The following is a 19,178-nucleotide window of genomic DNA, read 5'->3' as shown; positions in this document are numbered from 1 at the left end:
AGATTTGCACACACTGTGTTTTAATACATCAATCTAAAAAATGTTTATGATTTTGTCTATGATATGCTACTTCAAAAATGCCTCCAAGTGCATGCACATAAATAAAACAAAATCTCTTTAAAAAACAGGGAGACAGAGAACGAGAGACATCAAAACAACTTGAATCCCCAGAGCACAGGGGTTTATAGATAAAAGTCACTATTCTGCACTGTAAAAAAACAAAGAAATTGATGAAATCAGATACTTGATGGACAGGTATGTAAAATTTATTTTAAAGGAAAACAAAGAACATCCATTTTTGATCTTCCCCTTGGAAGGACACTTGTACAGAATGACTTGAAGTGAGACATTTATTTCACAGCAGCTACCCAGGCACAGTACCTTCCTTATGTGAAATGCAAGATAACCTGTACAGTAGGGAGGGAGACATGGGCTGGTCTCATATGGCAGAAGATGGTTACTCAGAAAAGAAAAGATTTTATAACAGAACCAGTGAGTCATGACACAGGGTACCTAGGGGTAATTTTACTACATGCTCCAAAATAAACAAAAAACAAATCTCTTGAACAAGTGGAAACACACCCACACACCCACCCCTCATCTCAAAATGAAGGATTAGGAAGAACCACTGTGTTACCATCATACTCTTCTGCATACTGATACTTTCAGTTCTTATTCAGACTGCAAACAGCCACTCATGGAGGGGACACCACATAAGTGTTTATTTCGGTTTGGTGAACTAGCTCAGGGCAGCCTGTCGAGAGCATTTGCAATGCCTCTATCCTTAAAATCTACTTTCCCCAGTGTTCTGTGTACACACTGAAATGGCCCAACATCCTATACTAATAAAGTTTCTGGAGAGACAAATACAGAGATAGATATCTCTTAGGTGTCCCAGAATGAAACAAACCAGAAATGCTTATAATCAACATCAAACTCCTATTGCTCTCAGCAATCACTGTACAGTTTTGGGGGGTGACAGTGCTTGAATTGAAGCCACCCAGCTTCAATTTCTCCCACCCTTGGGGAGGTGGGAGAAATGCAATTTACTGTCTATAGTGTGGGGTGCTTCCACAACTGAATTAAAATAAGACTTCCAAACCAATGAAAAACATTGTTCTCCCCTAAAAAATGGAATGTATAATTCAAATATTCCTAACTCTAACATTGCTCTCCTGAAAAGGCCCAACAAAGCTTAGCAACAAAGGCCAAAGTACCTGCTTAGAGTTTTCAGACGGAGATTTTACATCATTTGCTACTGTCACCATCTTCAGAGGGAATTTCAGCTTCCCATGTGGATATAATCAAAACAAATAGATTTCTGGAGTGTTAGAATGCAAGACATTTGAATGTTGCAAACATTGCTATAGGACTGTTGGGACTTTTAAGCTCTGAAACTCTCATTGTGTCTGTCATCCAACATGGACATTTTCTACTTCTCACTCAAAGAGAAAATACAGCATCTGGCACAGAGCAGCTTGTAATAGGATTGCAAAAGTTATCTGATTAAATGTTCTATACAGTTTGACATCTATAATAGATTTCTACTGATCTAAAAATTAAATTTCAGAACTTGGTTGTTCAAAGAACGGGAGAAAAGGATGGGGTGGGAAAAAGGTTCCTGTCCCAAGTACTTTATAGAAATCTGTACTTTCAACATCTTTGAAATTCTTGGCTCCACTGAAGTATATTCCTATGCATTATAGTCTGTATTTGATTCTGAAGGCAGCAGATGTTTTTTTGATCTACATTTTGCAAATCTTTATCCCTACTGAAGTGCATAATCCATGCATTTTAATAGCTCAGCAAATCAATTATCTATTTTGCTCTACTAAAGCACTAACATCAACAGTTCAGATATCATACTGAACACAACCATGGAAGAGAAACATTTCTAGTTTTTTGACTCATTCTGAAAAATATATCTAAAGCTAGTCCAACAAAGATGGTAGTTAATTACCAGACATCATTTAATCTTGGAGCTGCTTGAAATTACCACGTTGCATAAAACTTACAGGAGCATTGTTATAAAACTGAAGCGTGCCTGTCACAGAGCATTTCATGTGCTGCTTACGGGAAAGGTGATTTTTTATATTACAGAAAAAATCAAATATTGTTTGTACATGTGATACAAACTTTTAAATTCCAGTAATTTATGCCTACATGGTTCAAGAGAATTTTGAGTACTGTTCAGTGCAAACTCCTACTATAGCATATCATGCCCTCCCTCATATGGGAGTCTCAGGAATCTTAGATTTTCAGACAGCATTTACTGTGTGAGCATATACATAATTTAAAATAGTTATGTATGTGTAAATGTACACTGATCACTGCACTGTTTTAGGCTTTGGGTATTTTTGTTTGGGGTTTTTTTTGTTTGGGGTTTTTTTTGTTTGTTTGTCTTCTGAATTTATTTCTTGTCTGCCTTTTCATTCTTCTGGTTTGATCACAGGACAGTAATCTATGCTCAACTCTTGTTTTGTTTAATATCCCCACAAGGGTCTTAAATAGCTGCTGCAAGGCAGATATTACACAGATATTAACATGGAGGCTGCATTCTGGCTGACGGAATTCACATGATGGGAAAAGATACAGTCCCTCAACCCTAGATCAAGCAGTAGGAGAAGTTGGAAGCAAATTTCCACACTATAATCCCAACAAGACTGTTCTTGTTGCAAAGTGTGCTGTTGCTTGAGAAAATCCTTACAGGCAGATTTGTAATCCAAAAGATATACTTTTTTCCTTCTTTCCTTTCTGGAGTCCAGCAGGGACTCTTCAGACCCCCATTTACATCAGTCTCAGAACTTTATTGCACCTGTTCCATCTCTTTCAAATATGCTTAACTATATGAGTGTCTACAACTCCAGAGAAGATTTGTCTTTACCTCAGCTGAAAGAATTTCAGCTGATACATCTGTGTTTTTCACAGTTGTAACTTCGAGCTGGCACCTAGCCAATCTCCAATTAATTAATGCTCCAAGGGCCTTCTGTTCCTCTGGCCTTCTCAGTTGAATAATTCCTGGCTTAGTGCTGAAATTTTTGTTTTTACTTAAGTGCATAGGTTTGTGCTTTGCATTATTATAGCTCATTTGTTGCTTTTCCAGCCTAACAAATCATGTTGTCACTAGATTTCATTTGCACACTATTGTTTTCTTTCAAAAGCTTTGAAAAATCCCCGCATGCTCATCTGGTTAGTTTGAGCTATATGTCATTGCAATGCCCAGACCAACTCCTGTCACCTCTGGAATGTTTAAAATATCAAACTCTACTCCCTAGGGAAGGTGTATCACTCCAATTCAATGGCTGGAAGGAAAGTTATGTCCAGTCCTCTTTGCCACACCCCAACAACCTTCAGGAGCACATAGGAGGGAGGAAATTCAAGTATTGCACAGAATATTCAATGAATACTTCATCCAAGAAGAAAATGAATTAATTTTTCACCACACACCCGATCTAAACCATAAAAAAAAAAGGTTTGCGTTCATCCAAAGCACATCAGAACTAAAAAGCATCTGTGAGAATAAAAGAAGTAGGTGTTTTCATGTAGGAATAGGCTTTCACAGGTATTGGCAGCATTTTGCTCAGAACTAGATTGAGGCTGAACAGAAAGAGATACTGGCATTCTGCAACACAATATAAGGTCCTGGACCAAGCATCATTTGTCAGAACAGTATTTGTGTAGCTTTTCTAACCAATGTTAGGATTCTGACAAATTGCTCAAAGGTATGAGACCAGTCTGGACCATGTGACCTGGTGTCCCATTTCTGCCTTCCTCAGTTCATTGGGTCTGAGGGGAACCTCAGCAGCTCTGTAAATCAAGTCTATGATTTCTCTCCATTGTTTTATTCCATTACTCCTGTGCATCAGATATTAGCGGTAATGTTTAACTTGAAAGTGAAAGGAGAAAGCAAAAATAATCACTTGGAGAAAAACAAGCTTCACATCAGTGGTGTGTTGCTCAGGCAAAGTTTAAAAGTCCTTGAAAATATGACTCCTCTTTCATGAGCAGCACACAGCAAGTGTATGGTTTGTCTGTTCATAATTCAGCATGGAGGTAATGTCGTCACTTAAGTGTGGCTTTGAAGAATGTCAGTGGGCTGACAGCAGTGACTTGGTCTTCCAGGTTTTAATCCTTACATTCATCCCCTCCATATGCTAAATTTTCCTGGAGTGCTTGTTAACAACATCTTGGGGAAGTACTTTTTCTTTTGGATAATTTATTTTCTGAGGTTGAAGTAATTTTCTGCTATGTTATATTTATGATATAGGCAAAACCTAGGACACCTAGGACCACCATATGTTGTCACAGAAAAAAGAGGAGTCTTTTCCTAGTGACATCATGATGATTTGACATTTATGACTCTCTCTCTGCCTGCATTTATTTTCTCTTCTTTTCCAATGACACCCACAATTTGCCTCTTGTCCAGCCTTTTGCAGCACCTCTGCAGGTGCTACTCTTGCCTACTTTTCTGCTCCTGTTCCCCATATTATTCCAGCTAAAACTATGGTAGCTGCTGCTCACTTAACTTTAAAATTCCTTCTAATACCTCTGTAACATTTTGTTCCTTTCCTTAAAAAAACCCAAACCAAACACACAAACAAACCCCCCCCCCCAAAAAAAAAAGAAAACGCAAACCCAACAACAAAAACCCCAGAAAAAACACAGAAAGAAAGCTTATGCCCCACACTTAATTTCAATTAAGAATTTAATCAATATTTAGAAAGGTTTCAAAGTACTACACTAGTCATATAATAAGGGAAGGCTGAAAATTATGGCTGATCTGATGCCCACTGAAGTCACAGCAGGCACCCTTCTTGTCCTCAGTAGATATCAGATCAAGTCTTATTTGAGTGTCAATGTTTCAGCAGTTCTGCAGCTTGACATTTACTACCTTTCACAGAAAGTCAGTGACTTCACAGTCACTTTATGACCTAAAATTTTGCTGGAATTTCAAGGCTGGTCATAAAATCTTAAGGACTGAGAAATCAAACATTTTCTAACAGAATATCTTTGTTCTGCAGCAAACATGGAATGGTTTTTAGCATACTGAGGAACCTGGGTATTACTCATTACTGAATGCTACATAGAACTGAAGTACTTCCTTTCTCCTTCTACTAAACCACATCACAGATAAGATGTCAGTTCACAGTTTCTGTTCATTGTCAAAATTACAGCTTTAAATTAAGCAAAATATAAAGCATAGCCGGATTTCTAGTTCAGTAATTACAGCATTTATTTGAAACTCAAGAGAAAACAATTTATATTTGATAATCAAAACTCTTGCACCTACTTGTACCTGTTGAGACATTCAATTTCTATTGTTGCTGTCAGCTTTTCAAAAATCCATTTCATGACAGACAAATCTAAATGAAAAAAACCCTACATTTTGTTCTGCTGTTTTCTTTGTTCTAAATTATCTTTTAAACTTGCTCTTCCAATTAGAGAAGCTCAAAATCTCCCATTAATTATCTACTGAGATTTTCTTCTTGGTTTAAAAGAAAACCATCACCATTCTGAAGATTAGATTGAGACAGTTTCTTCAGTAATAAGTTATAACTTAATGCCATCTGAACTCCAAAAGATTAATTCTTAATCAAAGTTTTCACACTTCCACTGTGCGATTGGTTTTACTAAAATCTGCTACAAAGAGCATTCACAAAAAAAATCCTAGTAATTTGTCCTTAATATAAGGCGATAAAATGCTCAGGTTTGCTTTATTTTCCTGCTAACCAGCCATTCAAAATTTATTCAGGTAAATATGTAATTCAGTCATATAAAGACAAAAGTCATCTGAGAAGAGTGAAGATGAAAAACCAGCCTTGATGTTTTTCCTGAATGGAATAAGCATTAAAGCCTAAAGAGTTATTATCATACAACAAAAACTCCTTTCTTTTACTTTAATCCCTTGCTATACTGCTCTGAAAAAATGCTACTGAACCACAGCTGCTTTAAGCAATGTGAATTTCAGTATGCTTATAATCATTTATCAAAGCAGAGCTTTACCCTCAGTATTGAGCCAAAGGTCCTCCCTTTTACTGCCGAACCTGTAACTCTTCAGGCATGAAGCACAGCCACAACACTTGCTTTTCTTTTTATAATTAGTCTGCTTTTAATGGAAAACATTAATGACATTCATTTACATGTGTGAAATACTGCATTGCATTCATATGAAATCTAACAATAGCTCAGGACCAGTACATCGACATTTTCATGGACTTCCTTACATGAAGAATCACCTACACTGGCTGAGATTTCTTTTTGCCCATAAAAATCAGTGTGAAGATTACACTTTTTTTTTTGAGAATTTTAGAACGTTTCATTCTCCTGATCAAATTAATTTGGTTTTATTTTACAGAAAATGGAGTAAAATTTAATGCCAAATGTTGCTGCAAAGGTTAATTTACCACATCTAGTAAGGAGGCAAAATTAAGTGGTCTAAAGACCATTATTTCAAAATTATTATCTGCTAGATAATAATTTTAAAGTTACCATCTTATGAATACTGCAGGTGATGAGGTTGCAAGAAATTGTTATATGCAAGGATATTGAAGTATTTTCTGTGTTAGAGCTGCGTTAACTATTGGCTTGTGAGTGCAAAATAATTGATGTAGAATGTTCAATTTGCCTGATAAAAGAGGTGTTCCTCTGTAAATTCCTCTGGGAATGGCCTCATCCAAAGCAGCAAAACAGCACAAAGTCCAGCACCAATTTTACCCATTGGCAGGCCACTTCCCTAGCTAAGGGTAAATTTGTCAGAAATTTCAGAGAGCCAACTGGCCCGGATAGAGTCCCTGAGAGCTGGGCCCAGTGGTGCCATCTGTAGGCTTAGATGACAATGGTAGCCTTAAGAAAAAGTCAAATACTATGTTTTGCCTCTGCTGTGTTATAACATAGGGTCAGACATGTGGGAGGGACAGACCATTTCTGAGATGACATGTACATTAGAAAAGCTGACTAGTCAATATGTTAATCTTCACTAAATCCATTGATTTCGAAGAATTGATCAATTGGTACTGGAAATTCTTAGTGATTAATCAGTACTATCACAATAAGGTGCTTGGCCTTGAAGTGCAATCTGAATGATATTTTAATTACATGGATGAGCTTATAGCATGAGGATGTGCTCAGAAACACCTACAAGAAGCAGCATAGTACAAAAGGTGGATACATCCACACAGCAAAACACACTTTATAGGCAAAGACCTGGGCTGAGGGGGGGAAAGAAGCAGGCAGCACACTCTTAGAAAGCTAGGGTGGAACAGGAGAGAGTCCTGTAAAGTTCCCAGACCACACAGGTGCACAAACAGATGGAGAACACTTTTCTCTTTCCACCAGATGTGTTTTACCAAGAGGAACTGGGTTGGGAGCTCTTCCTTCCCCCCTGCTACCCTTACCAGAAGGGATGGGGACAGTTCCTTCTCTCCCACTCCATGTACGCTTGAACAGTCCACCAGAGTGTACAGTTTCCCACTCTCTTTCACTTTTGGTACTAAAACTAAATATTCCTTCTTTTTTTTCCCAAAATGTGGTGAATAACATATGCAGTTCTCCCCAGATTAACTCCATCCCCACACCTCCATCCCCCACCCTTCTAGCATCTTGGTTTTATTCTATTTCCTTCTAATAGTGCTTGCTTTGTTTTAGTAGCTTATGACAATGGCGAAATAGACTAATACACTTGATTCTCATAAGGTTCTAAATAAAAATATTCAAATCATCTGGAGGCTCATGTTTTAAAAATAACTACTACTCAATCTCAGTAAAATCAGACTGTATAAGTCAGAAACCCACCAAAATGAGCACTTCTTAGATCATCTAGAGAACAAAATGAATTGCAGATAACCTCTTTTGGGTTATACTGGATACAGCTCACACGGTTTCATGCTATTGTTTATCTTGCAAGTTGAGCTACTCAATACCCCAACCTTTCCACCAAACATTGTGCCTCCAAAGCACCTCAGATTAACCTCAGGTGTCTGTCAGTTGTCAAGAACATGATTATTGACATGGAGCACAAGAGCCTTTCTCAGAGCTTGGATTCTCCATCAGTCAACCCAAGTAAGAGGCAGGCACGTGTATATGACATTTTCAAAAAGCATTCCCCTCAAGAACTTACTGTTCTTTCACATTTTAATTGCATTTTCAATGATCTATTTGGTTTTGGTCCTTTGGTGTACAGGCAGCTCTTTGAAATGCTTTTATGAATAGCAACATATTTCTTCACCATTTCATGTTGTGGACTTTTTATTGCTCGTAGATAATGGGATCAAATGAAACTTTCAAGTTTCCATACCTCAAGATAAAAAAAGTAATTCTCAATTCTTCCTCTAAAATTCCTAAATAATTTCACATGTTATTTTACATTTGATTACCAGTAAATTCTTTTTGGTTCTGTCAGTGAGGAGTGCCTAAGAAAACTACCATCTGAAAGTAACTGATTTTCTTTATAATTCCAAAAGGCTATAAAATGAGTCAATAATGTGTAAGCAGTTTCTGTTCTCACATGTTAATGCCTAACTTTATGCTTCTTCACGAGGATATAAAACACACATTAAATCCAGAAACAAAGTACCAGTGAATATTGTCAGGAATCTGTCAGCCATTCTGCAGTGTTCTATGAGCTGCTTCTTTCGGTGTGGTTCCTGTGAGCCCTTTTTTGTTTTCTCTAAAGGGTCTTTTCAATACTTTTATTTTTTTTGCAAGTAGAATACAAAAAAGTCCTTATCTTTATAGCACACCTATTTTAATCTCTTTGATGCACGGTAATCCAATATGCATGTAACCTGGGGCTGCTTTCAAAAAGGATCTGCAAATGATAAGAGCCATGTAATTCAGCATGACAGAATTTAAAAAAGGCATTTGCAAGGCTATTTACTATAAGAGCAGAAACTAACCTTTCATCTCGTTCTTGTTAGTATGGATCAAGATGGTTAGACATAGATTGAGTAATTCTATATTAGTCAATCAACAGCTTCACTGTAGTTGCTTTTAAATTTTCATAGTCTCGTTGGTGAGCACTTTAAAAGGAAAGCTGTAACAGCTCATGCTATAAATTCAGTAACCATATTTCTATGCACAGGCATGTACATGTGTACATAATGTATAGCTACTCAAAGTTCCCTCAGAGCAAGACACATCAGGAAGTTTGTTAATGAAAACAACAGCGTTGCTTTTATAGAAGAGAAACTATTTCAAAGAGTATCCAGGGAATTGGTGTCAACAACAAGTTCATCAAACCAGTATCACTCCCCACATTCCTTCCTTCTTGGTTACGCACAGACTGCTTTGCCACTGCATGCACAAGAGCTTCAGTGGTACACTGACCTCAGTGAAAGAGCCAAACAGTCACTGTTCAAGCACTTGGAGAAAAGCAATTCTCTCACAAAATAAGTGAAGAAACAGCTAAGTAAAATCTACAAAAGACTGAAATCCGTACAAAGAGGCAAACTGATGGGAACTGCAGGACTTACCTCACCTGGGGAGAATTTTCAGGTTTCAAAATCTGTAACTAACTTCTAAAAGATGGGTCATCCTGATAAAACTTGGGACTGTGATATCACACAATCTATAAGGCTGGAAAAGACCTCTGAAATCATAGAGTAAAAGTTTGACCAGGCCCCACCATGTCACCTAGACCATGGCACAAAGTGCCATGTCCAGTCTTTTCTTAAATACCTCCAGGGACAGTGACTCCACCTTATTTCTAATAAGAAAAAGAAGGATGTTTCAAAAGAGGATTTCTGACAAAATTGGGAAGGAATCTTTTTCTCCCTGCCCTGGCAACAGTGTAAAGTCAGCTAGAGGGCTGTTTGGTTGTTCACACCAAGCACAAACATCCCTCACAAATATGAGTCAAGGCATTTTAAGCAACAGAGTGGGCTAAAAGGCAACTCTGAAATTTTGAAAAGAGGGAAATTCTGAAAGAGATCTCTTCAGGTTTTCTTGATGTTTTCACTTTTCCTGCAGGAACACGAGCTTGCACTGCTCACAATAGCTGTAAGTGGGACACTGCCTGTTCGTCGCCTACAGTTCACATACTTCAGTAGCACATAACAAATAAGATCTGTTCTGCTGTTATGAAAACAATGAGCCTCAAGGTCATCTCCCACTGCAGACTTTCACTCCAACACTCGTGTTTCTTCTCTTGGCTGAGGAGGAGGAGGAGGAGTAAGAAGAAATGGAACACAGCACTGGCTGAACAAACGATATGGTATCTAGAGATGAAGTAGCAACTAACACCAAGTCAGAAGCAGCAAACTGTATTCAAAAGAAACTGTCAGGGGAAAATGTCCAACACAGGAGACACGCTGCAACTAGACAGGGTATGACTGTCAGAAGTTGCAAACTGCATTCATATCTGCTCATGCTTGCAAATCATCCTGTGGAGGCAAGGCAAGGACACTGGATATCCTGGCACAGAGAGCGGCCAGCCTTGCACTTCCTACTTGTTTCTCACCAAGACAACTGACTAGTACGTGCTTGTATCTTGACAGTCCTAATTCTCAACTGGCTGGCACTATTCAGGCAGGCTTAAACAAGAACACTTATTTCTGGGCTGTAATTCTTCAAACTGCTATAAGCTGGGGTAACACAAGCTTTCCTTTCTTGCCAACACAGTAAAATCACTCTTTATTTCACTTGGATCGATGACTTCAAAATATTAAAACTAACATTCCCAACAGTGACTGCTGCATAGGCATTTGTAGCAGGTATTTGTAGGATACTAAAACACTGATCAGCAAAGTCATATCAAAGCTTTCTGCCCTGTAGGTGTAAGCTTTGAATGGGAGGTGAGACAAAGTGCTAGGATTGGATTGATTCTTAAGCAAAGAAATGAGTTAAAGGAATTTGTGGAAGGCAGTGTGGTTTCAAGGACTGTGGGTGGGACATGACTCAGAACTGAGCACCTGCTTGTAGAGGTATATCTCTCCAGCTGGTTCTTCCTCCTCAGGACCCTTCTTTTCCCAGTTTTTTCTATCATGGACATCCTCCTATCAATAACTGTGCCCCATTTCTGGCCATTCCCATGACTCTTCTGGTGGTTTAAACCAATCTTTTTCTGATCAAATATGACAATCTTCTCTTTGATCTTCAGGTATAAGCTACAAATGATAACCCTTTGCTCTCCTTGCAAAGGAGCCCGTGCTCACCCTTTGTGGCAGTGAGCTGCTAGACTGAAGAGAGAGGGGGAAAGGACCAAGAGCAGGACTTACTCTTCTAGGTGGGAGGAGGAGATGGGCCAGACTGGAGCTCCAGCTGGGGGGACAGCAGTGCTGGGAGAGACCCTTGCACATGATTGCCTGGGGTGCTTTGGTGCTGCCCGAGAGCCTTGCAAGGTCTAGGCAGTGCTCAGCCCCCAGACGGTGTCCTGCCCCAGCCTCAGCCAGTCTGCTCAGCAGCAGGAACAGCCCAAGGCTGCTGCAGGTGCTCCTGGGTTTGGGGAAGGGATGAAGGCAGGGCATATCCAGACAAGCCGTGCTTGGGTGAGCTTTTGGCAAAGCAACAGCTGCTAGAGAAAGAGCTTGAGGATGTGGTGCTTTAGAGGTAAGGACAGGCAGCTCAGCCACCCCCCTCACCTCTCTCCTGTGCCGAAATCATCCAGCCCAATGACTTTAGTTGCTCTTCTTCTGTAGAGTCTGTGTTTTATAAGCAAAAATTTGAGTTTTAAATGGTTAGAAGAGGTGAGAAATCTTGCCACAGATGCCAAGACAGAGGGAAGTAGAGGGCAAAGGACACATCCCAGGATTTTCATTTTCCTTCAGGAGCAAAGTGAATGGAGGCAGAGAGAATAGCATCCCTATCCGTTACAAGTATTTACAGCCTTGAACAGGGAATTAAATGACAAAACCATCGAAGTACAGAAGCATCAGCACATCCTATAGCTCCCTGGACTCCAGAAGACAGCTGGTCCAAACCTTCAACCATCAGTTATCTTTTGTTTTCCCCAGAGACAATGTATTTAAAACTGCTGTGTGTCCTCATGCTTTTACTTTCAAACTCTGATTACAGAAAGTTCATTGTTGATGAAGTATGTGCCAGGAAGAACCCATCTTAAAGTTCAGATTCAAACCTGATAGTGAGAGATTTTTAGGGTGGAGGAAAGGTTAAAAAACCCAAAAAAACCACCAACAAAAAACTCTTCAAAGTTTTGCCCTAATGTAAAACTTTGCTATTTCCTTCCAAGCCACAGAAATAGTTTGTAGAGCAGAATTACTTTCTGAAGCTTAATGATGTAGCAACAATCCAAATACTTTCTGATATTGTTCCACAATAGCAGCAATAAACAAGATTTTGTAATAGCTGTCAAATATTTTCTTTCTTCTGTTCTATTAAGTGCAGTTTCCCTGCCAGAATAAAGAAAATATGCTCAACATCTTTCTTGCACCAGAAGCAGCACTACTATTGAGAAGACATGCCTATCTATAATCTCAGAAGATGAGAACATGTGTTCATGTAGGGCAGAAAATTCATACCTGGATGATAATTTATGGATGTTTCAAGTCAAGTGAATTTCATATAGCAGAATGTCGAAGCTGTCAGAAATAATGCATTTCTGTAAGTATTATAATCAGAAGCAAAATCAAACTTTTTTCTTATCCATTTAGACATGCAAAACAAAGGCCTAGCCATAGCTGTACACTTAATTCAGATATTTAAACACTTGTTTAAGTGCTTGTTTAGCTGCAGCCTGAAAGAGTGGCTTCAACTTCATGCTGAGAAAAAAGGCTGATTTTATTGCACTGCACACTTCTTGCTCTAAGGTTTTCCTGAGTGTTTGTACAAACTTTTTTAATAGAAAGTGCTGGCAGAATTTTCAAAAAAAAGGAAGCAAAAACCCCAACATCAACAACCAAACAACCAAAACCCATACCAGCAGATGTACAGAATTTGATATTAACTGCAGTTTAGAGATTTAGTTGGAGAGAAAAATATGTGGCCTGAGTGGTCCTAGGCACACACTCTACTCTGTGTAATAAACAATAATGAGCCCTTCAGTTGTGCAGCTTCAGTTTCATTATTTCACTATTTTAATAATCAGAGAGATTTGTGGAGAAAGTTGCAATAAAAACCAGGGAACATAAAAATTTTGGGATACCTTTAGGTTATGCCTAAGTACATACAGGGAGATATATCTGAAACTTTAATTAAAATAGTATTAATTACTGAAGGAATAGCTGAATTACTGAGGGATAATGAACATGAAGTAACTGTTTTCAGATGGTCTAACTGGGGCAAATTACTCCCTAGAGAACTATATTGTAGTCACAAAATCAGACCATTACAGATGCTAACATATGAAAAAGGACAAATGAAGGTCTAGTTAACATTGTAACAGCTCATTTTCAGAACAGCACAGAACAGACATTTAAGCAAACCTCATTGCTTAGTACCTTTATGAAGGTTAAGTAAAAGAAGAAGCCATACAAACCCATCTTCTTTATATAACTTTAAGTGAAAGGATATTTTAAAAATAACCCAGTGAAGTCAGAGAGGATGAACACCTGAGCAGCATTTATTCTCCCTTCTATCTATCCTCTTGCCAGTGTATGCAGTTGTATCACTGCTGTTGATTATGGGAAGAATCTGATCTTTGTCCCATTGTATTATGAAAATACATACTTTACAGAAGGCAAAAACTCCCATGATCAGAATGGATGTCTTAGGACTAGTGTAGCTCTGTCAATGAAGTGCTGCCATAATTTATATTATCTTTTTAGTCCTGATACTTAGGGCAGTGAAACAGTGACTGCACTGCCTGTTTCACTGTTTTTACCTTAATAACTGAGAACTTCTGCTGCCTAATTTTATCCAATTGACATAGGGTAGGGGACAGAAAAAGTCTCAGAGATAATTAAGTTCCTGCAAATTTCAGGGAAAAAACTGTGCCTGAAAGAGAAAGAAAACTCTAATTAGTGTTCCCACAGATGGGAAAGCAGGTAGGCTCATCTCCAGCTTGCAGCTACTGACTGACTAATCTACACCCTGGAAATGGCAAACCATCCAGCACACAGAGACCTCCAAACAAGCACTGGAGAAAACAAGATTATTCACAGAAACTAAAGAATAAAGGACAAATATCAGTAGAAAAATGGCTTAATTACTATGTATGAAAGACCTTGTATTAAAGCCACGCCCCTCATTAATGACATTCTGCAGAATAAGTAATTAAGCATCCAGTTCCCATATTGTGAAACTCCCAAGGATATCCACACCTTCATATAAAATGCACTATGGACATACAGCAGCTATGCTTCCCCCTGCAGTGATAAATCCTCCATATACACAGCTCTTCCAACACTACATCTACAGCTCATAAAACATCTTCAGACCAAAACAGCCTCTTCTAGTGTTGCTAAAACACCAGTGCTGGTTCTGAATTAGTATTCTAAAAGTTAATTGGACTTGCCCCCCCCCCCCTCCACTTCCCCACCACGTGTATCTTTTTTTTCCTTCCATTTGTAGCAGGTTTCTAGCTTCTCCCCATCCCACAGTTTGATTCCTTTGATACCTTTCTGAACACCACATATTTTAACCTAGCAAACACCGTCAGCTCCTGTGCAATTTCTGTATTCTCTCTGCATTAAAATCTGGCAGGTACAACCTCCTTCTGACTCTCTATTTAGCACTGACAACAGAACAGCAACAAAGCTTCCTGCCCTCAAATCAAGCCCAGCACGACTGAAACCATTTAAGTCTTGCAGTTGTTCAGAAAGTTGTATTCTGTCCTGAGCTGCTGCGTATTAGCTGCAAAGCCTGAGCAGAGCTTGAATGGTCAGGGATGTCTTGCAAAGGTTATCTCAGAAAAACATAGAACTTTTTTGAAAAGGAAAGTTTGCAGATGCATCCCTGACAAAACTTGCTCTCTGTAAATACAGTGTGTTAAAAAAAAAAACAAAACCAAAGACCACAAGACAAAACAAAAAGCCCCACAAACTTTCATCAGAATTATCATTCAGCTTCAAGTATCCCGGACACATTCACTGTGTATTGCTCTCCAAGAGTTAAAGTTTTCCAAAATAATTAATCTCTGTACATGCTCTATAATACCCATCTTTTTGATTGGATTTGCAAGTTTTTAGCCATAAAAGTATGTTTGTTAAAAAAAAATTATATTAGTGGTGAAATGACACATTTGCAAACACTTACATGGTCTCATGTAGCTTCATGTCTGTTGTGAATTAAAATTTTACGGATAATAGGAACTATTTCAGAGAAGCCAAATATTTAGAGTCTCTCTAAGTTTCAAAGAAACCCCATCAGCAACAAAAAACCAAGAAAGAAGGATCATTCCTTCTTGTCCACAAAACTATGCTGAACAGGCTTGAAACTGAAAAAGACTCTGTGGCTCCTTTTTGCGGCTGTGCTGTTGGTAGAAACATGAGAAAGTCCAATGCAGAATCAGGTAACTACACTGGTATGGTAGCAAAAGAACAGCTTCCAAAATACTGCAGCAGTCAATTACAGAGGTATCTCTCCACATGTATAGTAACACCTTTGGGTTCTACTGACCTCTTCCAAGTCCAATGCAAAAATAAAGGTCTGTGTGTATTCATGGGAATACATGACTCTACACAAACTTCACTGTATTTTATGTTGAAAAGTTTTGTAAGGAGGCCTATGTTTGGTTATTGGCTGGTTTACAATTTCAAAATATTCCCCTTGGAAGGATACTTTTTTCTTTGTTTTCCTCAGTCAGAGCATTCACAGCAGAAGTGGACTGCACATTGCAGCCATTCATACCTGTACGATCATTTCTACACTGTCAAAACAGAGGCAGCTAAAATTGGGAATTTTGAGACATCATAATGCTTTCACAGTCATATTTCCTGTATCCCTGCCTGCCCTACATAGAGCAATAAAACCAGTAGTACTCTCACAGGGAAGGGCAGATCTCCAGTGCATCAGAAAAGTAGGAAAACTTGTCAGTACCTAAATACCAACTTTTTTTGGCTATATTAACTTCAAGTTTTGCAGTTGTATTTATTTATCATGGCCTGGGTGGGATATGCTATTGCTGAGGTATGTATGAATTAGAGTGACATAAAATGCAAAGCAGACTATGTTACTATTAAGAATATGCAATTTATAAGCTGCATTCTCTGATAACAAGTAGCTTACACAGGCACTAAATGCCATAATATGTAGCACCAGGCTATTTAAAGAATGACATAGCTTAGCCCAAAGAGAATAAACACAATTTATAGCCTAATATTTTACAGGTAAACTAGGGCTGCTCAGTGGGACACTATTTCCTAAAAAATAAAACATTCATTTGAGGATATATGTGCAGTTATAAGTGTGTGTATATATATAATGCAGGCATGACTACATGTGCATGGAGTCATGAAGATAACTATGTTTTGAAGTTATGTTTCTTTTAAGATTGCAGTAATAGAAGTGAGGCTTAAATAAGCTGATGAAAAGAGCTTCTCAGATGATATACTCACATTATTTCTTATTCTCTACACCAAATAAACCCATGGAGCATATAAACTGTTTTGAAGAAAACTGTTCATATCAGGATACAACAGGAATTTGGGGGCAGTCTTTAATAAGCACTGTCTTGTCCTGTCATTTACGTATTTCTTCTGCTCCAAGTACAGGACTATTTTGCACTGGAAATATATTAGCACATAACTAAGGTAAACTTATAAAAGGAATGGTCTAACACTTTCTATTACAGAACTGCCAGGGACAGGTGGTAAAGTATTAGTACAATACTAAGAGTAAATATTAAAGAGACAGAGAAAACAGCTTGAGGAATAGGTTGGAGGGTACTTTGTAAAATATGCTGTCAGAAGAGGTTGCAGACAGTTTCTTTGAAGCTAATGTGCTCAAGTTTCCTGGGGCTGGTGCAGCCTAAGGTTGGAGCATCATGTGAATGAGACATTTCTGTTTAATCCTACTGAAGGCAGATAATTCTGCCAATTGAGACTGTGCGGGCCTGACAGCCATCGGCACCACCTTTGTGAAAGCATGAGATTGATGCTGAAATATCAAAAATGCAACAGCATTTTCTGACAGCAAGAAACCAACACATTAGAAAAGAAATTGGAGACAAGATATTTTCCAGTCAAACAAGATGTCTGTTCATAAAAAACATCAAATCTACCTTGCTAGCAAAGTTCAATATTCATTTGATTGCTGATATTTTATGCTTCCTCCTTTCAGAGGTACAGTAAAATTTAGAGAAACAATAATGAGACTTCAGTATTCCTCATGCTTCTCAACAAGACAGCATCCTCTTTCATTTCTCCCTTGACAAGGAACTTGAAATACAAATTTGAATAATGTTTGTCAAAATTTCCTAGTATTCAGTGTATTCAGTGTTCTCAGAGTTATCTCTCACACTTGCTTTCTTGAGGTTTGGAATAGATTTAGATAGCTCTGTACAGTCTTATCATAATCCACTCCTTTTATCCTCATTTCCTCCACAGCTCTGTATCAATGACTAAATTCGACACCCACAACTACTGCAGAAAAAACAAAGCTCCTATCCACTCAGGATGATAATTCACCACAAACAAAAGAGAAGATTATATCTGCTGACCAGTTTTTTCTTGTCCTGGAAGTAGAGGAGAGGAAAAATGGAATGGAGTGAGGCCACTTTACAGGAGGAATGGTTAGTAATTGAAGTTAACCAAGGCTTGGCTCCAAAACTAAAGATGTTCACATAATCATTGGTTTATGAAATGGGTACTATGGCACAGTTTATTTACAACAGCAAAATTCAATCAAATAACCAGCAGGTGCTTCCAGTGTTATACCAAGATTCTCAAAAATATCAAACTGACTGAAAAATCTAACAACTTTCAGAAACTTCAGATACTTCTGAAGAATAGCACAAATCATAAATTTGAAGAAAACCAACCACAAACATTAAATTACTAGGCATTAAAAATTAGCACTTGCGCACCCTGCTCTGTTACTCCCAAGTTTCAGAACTCTAAACTGAGTGCTGCTTTTTGAGGAACACTTCACTTGGATCAGAAATGACTTTGTGCTGGAAGTATTAAACAACTTTGCTTTTATTAATATGAGAATTTCACATGGACTTATATCCAAATCTGAATAAACAGCATCTCCTCAGGATTAAGGAGTAGGCAGGACCTGGGAGAGGGGCCCCACTGTAACAGCAGCAGTGTTCTTCTATGACAACAAAATCCCAAAAAGCAGCAAATCTTTCATTTTAATCTCTCTCCAGTACATTATATTGTTCACTTTATTAAAAAAAAGGAAAAACCAGCATGCAAAACTGGACTACACTTGAAATTATAATTATATTCCAGTGTTGTCTGACAGAAACAAATATGATTTTGAGCTAATACATTAAAAATGGGATAAGGGAAAGTCAGAAAATGGAATTGTGTTAGTAAGAACAACTGCACCAGGAATAATTTGATATTATCTTATAATTATATACTTTAAGACTCTTTTACAGAAAACCTTCAGAATTAAGCACTGGAAATTCAATTCTAAGCCAAATTTTACTGCTTGTCATTAGCACACTTTTGCTGGCAGTGAAACCTGCTAGAGAGGGATTTCCAGAAAATATAAGTTGTTTATCTTTTTAAGAAACCAGGAAAAAAAAAAAAAGAAAAATGAAAACAGATTTTTAAACCAGCTGTTACACAGAACAAGAAATGCAAAATTAATTTGCTCTCAAAGCATACAAAGTGAAGCACCTTTGACGTTGCAGAGTTTGCAGTGCTTGGAACCAAACCATGCCAGTACAGAGGGTTTATTTCTCTCCAGGTACAATTGCAGGTGGATGCCACCTGCAGCTGGAAGTGTGGAGCTGGATATCAAAGTTTCTTTCTGCAGGTTTTGAGGTGAGAGCCATTACTAGCATTACCTGTCCAGTGATTTCAAAGCAGGTACATGTCAAGCACTTGCAAAAAGCCTGCCTGCAATCATGCTTTGACAGAAATTATCCCAGGCTTAGACATCTCACCTTTGGGAGGAAATATTGGCTTATTCAAACTACTATCATAGCCTACATATGCTATATACTTAAAGGAAGAAAGCCTCATTTCTCATTTTCTCATTCAGAAAAGAACTGCAAGTGTCCAGGAAAGTCTGCCTTGGTGGTGGCTGTGAGGGAAGTGTATAAAAGGAAGCTTAAAGGAAAGCACTATGCACATACCAAATTAAAAAATTTAAATAAAGCAGTAATT

The sequence above is a fragment of the Coloeus monedula genome (genome assembly GCF_965178545.1).
Source record: "Coloeus monedula genome assembly, chromosome: 9".
NCBI lineage: Eukaryota > Metazoa > Chordata > Aves > Passeriformes > Corvidae > Coloeus > Coloeus monedula.
This window is presented reverse-complemented; position numbering follows the sequence as displayed.